The sequence below is a fragment of the Gouania willdenowi genome, unplaced genomic scaffold (assembly GCF_900634775.1).
Source record: "Gouania willdenowi unplaced genomic scaffold, fGouWil2.1 scaffold_332_arrow_ctg1, whole genome shotgun sequence".
Classification (NCBI taxonomy): domain Eukaryota; kingdom Metazoa; phylum Chordata; class Actinopteri; order Blenniiformes; family Gobiesocidae; genus Gouania; species Gouania willdenowi.
This window is the reverse complement of record NW_021145094.1, coordinates 1,576,865-1,582,101: the sequence shown is the minus strand read 5'-3', so window position 1 is coordinate 1,582,101 and position 5,237 is coordinate 1,576,865.

The window sequence follows — 5,237 nt, the reverse complement described above, 5'->3', positions numbered from 1 at the left end:
AGAGGAAGAGGATGACCCTGGAAAGAACCACATGGAGTAGTAGAAAGAAAAGACTCTGAAGGAGGAAAATAGAGATTCTGGAGAGGTAAAGGGCACTGAGGAAGAAGGGGAGGAGCCAACACTCTCAGACCTAATGGCCATTCTTCAGACACACATGGGGCAGCAGAATGTTCGAGAGGTCAAACAACAGCAACAATTTGCAGCTCTGGAACACAAGTTTCAACTCTTGCAGTTAGAAGTGAGTAGTAAAAACACCGATCCACTATCAAGTAGAGAGCCAGGATCTGAATCTTGTCAAGCTGACTTTTCTGATGCACAGGCCAAAGCAGAGCACATGTCTTCCTCACAAACTGTGACTGGTGAGTCCCACACTTATCATGAACCTAGAATGGAAAAACTAACAGATAATGATGATATGGAACATTTTTTGATCACATTTGAACGTATCGCCCTTGCATGCCGATGGCCTAAATCTGATTGGGTATTCCATCTAATTCCATTATTAACAGGGAAAGCAAGAGGGGCATATGTGCACATGGACTTTGAAAATTCACTTGACTATGTACAAGTAAAATCTGCAATTTTTTCAAAATATAATATTAATTCAGAGACCTACAGGCAGAGATTCCGCTCTCTTGAGATCCATGCAGGTGAGAGCCCAAAGGAACTGTATGCACGGCTGAAAGAATTGTATGTGAAGTGGATTGAACCAAAAAGTAAAACCATCCATGATATTGGTGAAGTGATTATTTTGGAGCAATACTTGGGAATGTTGTCCCCTGAGCTTCAGGTCTGGATTAAAGAACGTGACCCCAAAACTGCTCTGAAGGCAGCGGAACTGGCTGACGTTTTTGTGGCTGCGCGAGAGCAAGGACAAACATGGAGCCATGAAGAATGGAAGATGACCTGGGACTATGATTCGGCTCCACAGCGCCTCCTAGGGGCAGAAGGTGTGAGTGAACCTCAAAATGTTGAAAATCAATCAAGGCGGCCACAGAAATATTCTGGGAGAAAACCTATCTGCTTCCTTTGTGGGATTGAGGGTCATACAAAACCCATGTGTCCCAAAAATACAGCTAAAATGACCCAAATGTGTTATGCTCCCTGGTCCCAAACTGAACTTTCAGTAAATAATCTCCAAACTGTGAAAATGGCCAACATTGAAGTGAATGGGACTGCTCTAAAAGCTCTATTGGATTCCTGGAGTGACCAGACTTTGATTAATAAAGAACATGTCCCTTTGAACCAGATAAATATATAGATACTATACCTATTTGTTGTATAACACGGGGATAAGAAACATTGTCCTACAGCTGATTTGTATCTAAAGATAGACGACCAAACTTACTTGCTAAATGTGGGCATTGTGGACAGTTTGCCATACCCGGTAGTTTTAGGCCGGGACTTACCAGTGTTATTTGATTTACTGGAGAAGGATCAAAGCCAAACTTGGTGTGCTGCTTTTACTCGTGCTCAAGCTCAAAAACGTGAAGAGACTTTTGATCTGCTTAGTGCTTTGCCCTTTTATAATGAGGAGTTTGAGACAAAACCTGGAAAGGCACGTAAATCATGGAGGAAGAGAAGACAAGAAAAGTTTCAACATACAATTGTGACGCCTATCGAAAATACGGAACCAGAGTTGTCTGTTGATGTTGAAATGCCTACAGATATTGTTGAAATGCAAAAGTCTGATCCATCTTTAGTGCCTCTCTTCCAGGAAGTTGTGTTTGAGTATATACTGGATAATGACATACTGTATCGCCAGCAGGGGACAGTACTGCAACTGGTTGTCCCCCAAGTGGTGAGGAGTACAATACTCAAATTGGGCCATTCAGTGCCCTGGGCTGGTCATCTTGGTAAGCACAAAACAGCAGCACGCATTCTCCACTATTTCTATTGGCCTGGACTCCACAAGGACGTAGCACAGTTCTGCCACAGTTGCCCTCAGTGCCAAATTACATCACCAAGAATGCCCTCCAGGGCTCCACTCCAAAACATGCCAATTATTGGAACTCCATTTGAACGTATAGGAATGGACATTGTTGGGCCTATTGAAAGGAGTAAATCTGGATATTGCTACATGCTAGTTTTGAGTGACTATGCTACCAAGTACCCAGAGGTCTTTCCATTGAAAAATATCAAGGCGAAAACTGTTGCTTTCTGCCTGGTACAGTTTTTTTCACAAGTTGGGTTTCCACAAGAAATATTGACAGATCAAGGCACTAACTTTATGTCCACTCTGCTAAAACAGGTGTATCAGCTTCTTGGCATCAGACGTCTGAGGACTACACCATATCATCCTCAGACTGATGGGCTGACAGAGCGCTTTAATCAGACCTTAAAGCAGATGCTCCGGAAATTTGTCAAAAACACGGGCACAGACTGGGACCAATGGCTGCCATACCTCCTGTTTGCCTACAGGGAAGTACCCCAGGCCTCCACAGGTTTCTCTCCATTTGAACTTTTGTATGTGCATGAGGTACGTGGACCACTCTCATTGCTCAGAGAGATCTGGGAGGAACAGGAGGGGAGGGGGGAACCTGTTAATGTGGTCTCACATGTTGTGCAGATGAGGGAGCGCCTGGAAAGGATGAGCGAACTGGCTCAAGCACACATGAAGAAGGCCCAGCAGCAGCAGAAGTCCGGGTATGACCAGTCAGCTCGTGAGAGATCGTTCAGCCCTGGACAACAAGTTCTTGTGCTTCTGCCGAGTGAAAACGATAAGCTGCTGGCTAAATGGCAGGAGCCAGTTAAGGTGATCGAGAAGCTCGGTCCGACAGCATATCAGGTTGAAGGTCCAGGACAGCGCCACTCAAATAAAGTGCTGCATATAAATTTACTGAAAGAGTGGGTGGAGAGACCTGGAAGGAGTGTGATGCTAATTAGAGGAGTGGAAGAAGAGGAGGAGGTTGAAGAGCAATACCTTCCATCTGCAGCTTCTGGTCAGGACTTTGATTTAACATACCTCTCACAAGAACAAAGAGGCCAGGTGAGCACACTTTGTAAAATGGATGTTTTTCAGCAAAACCCAGGAAGAACTGATATTGTACCACAAAAGACTGCGGATCTCGTTAAAGAAGGAGGTTGACCTAATGCTGTCCCTGGGGATCATTGAAGTTTCGAAAAGCGAGTGGTGTAACCCTGTGGTCCTGGTTCCAAAGAAGGACGGAAGCATAAGGTTTTGCATAGACTTTCGGTACCTTAATTCTATATCACTCTTTGATTCCTATCCTACACTGAGAATTGATGACCTGCTTGAACGGCTTGGGAAGGCCAAATATCTGACAACTCTAGATCTCTCTAAAGGATATTGGCAGGTTCCCCTCACTGAGTGGTCCAGGAAATTGACCGCCTTCCTAACGCCATGGGGACTCTTCCAGTTCATGGTGATGCCCTTTGGATTACATGATGCACCAGCAACCTTTCAGAGACTTATGGATCAGGTACTCAGGGAATTTTCAAGTTTTGCAGCAGCATATTTGGATGACATTGTCATTTGCAGTTCAAATTGGGAGGAGCATATGGACCACTTGCAAGCTGTTCTGCAATGTTTGCAAGCAAAACAAGGTGGGCTTCATTGATAATTGGAGATCCTTCTGGGGAAAACCGAACCTGATAGGAAGAGATGGAATCCATCTTACTTTGGAGGGAGCATCTCTACTATCAGAAAACATGGCACATTTATGACATCTCATGAATGAGACCATGTTACAGAGGCGGAGTCCTCCACGCCCCTCTGCGCTTGCCTTAGGACAGTTTCCCTCCCATTGCTATCATGATAGCTGTGTTCATCGCCATGACAACTGTTGTGATGGTGATGAATATTATTTTATGGAGACGGTGTCAGTCCCCCGACCCATATTTCACAATGACTTTAACATAAAATCAAATAAAAGAGCTATCAATTATAAAAATCTGAAAAAAATTAAAATCTCAAATCTAGAAACACCAAAACATAAAAGCATTAGATGTGCTCTATTAAATATTAGATCACTGAGATCCAAATCTCTACTAGTAAATGACCTTATCTCAGAAAATAACTTTGATTTATTCTGTTTAACTGAAACATGGCTGTATCAAGATGAATATGTTAGTTTAAATGAAGCCACTCCTCCCAGTCATTTAAATACTCATATGCCACGAGACATAGGCCGTGGAGGTGGTGTAGCAGCTATTTATCATTCCTCTCTCCTAATCTATCCTAAACCAAAGGCCAGTTACACTTCCTTTGAAAGCCTGGTTCTAAATTTATCTCATACTGAATCAAAAACCTGCCAGTCAGTCTTATTTGCGATAATTTACCGTCCTCCAGGCCCTTATTCTGAATTTCTATCAGAATTCTCTGAGTTTATATCAAACTTAGTCCTCAGTTCTGATAAAATACTGATAGTAGGAGATTTTAATATCCATGTGGACAAAGATAGTGATAGCCTGAGCTCAGCCTTTATGTCCCTAATAGACTCAGTTGGCTTTTTTCAAACTATTAATGAAGCTACTCATCGTTTAAATCATACTCTTGATCTTGTTCTAACATATGGCCTTGATATTAATGAACTAAAAGTCTACCCTGAAAATCCTCTGCTATCAGATCACTTTTTAATATCTTTTAACATTATCCTAGAGGATCTCGCACTGTGCAATAAAATAGTTACGAGTAGAAATCTGTCCAACAGTGCTGTGGCTAAATTTAAAGAGGCCATTCCTGCTGCCTTACACTCAGTGCACCATCCAATAAATAACTATGACATTAATTATAACCCCTCTCAACTGGATCTGCTTGTCGATAGCTCTGCTAGTCTACTAAAATCCACCTTGGACTCAATTGCCCCATTGAGGGAAAAAACTATTAAACGTCAGAGGAAAGCTCCGTGGTTTAGCTCTGAAACTCACACACTCAAACAGACAACCCGTAACTTAGAGAGAATGTGGCGCTCCAATAAAACAGAGGAGTCACGAATACTCTGGCAAGAAAGCCATAGTAAATACATGACAGCCTTACGACATAGTCGATCTACATACTACTCCTCACTAATTGAAGAAAATAAAAATAATCCGAGGTACCTTTTCAGCACTGTAGCCAGGCTAACACAAAGTCAGAGCTCTATTGAGCCCATGATTCCTCTAGCCCTCAGCTGTGAGGACTTTATGACATTTTTTAACCATAAAATTCATAAGATTAGAGATAAAATTAGCCACTCCCTGCCTTCACCTGGGCCTGCTGTACCATTAAATGTAAA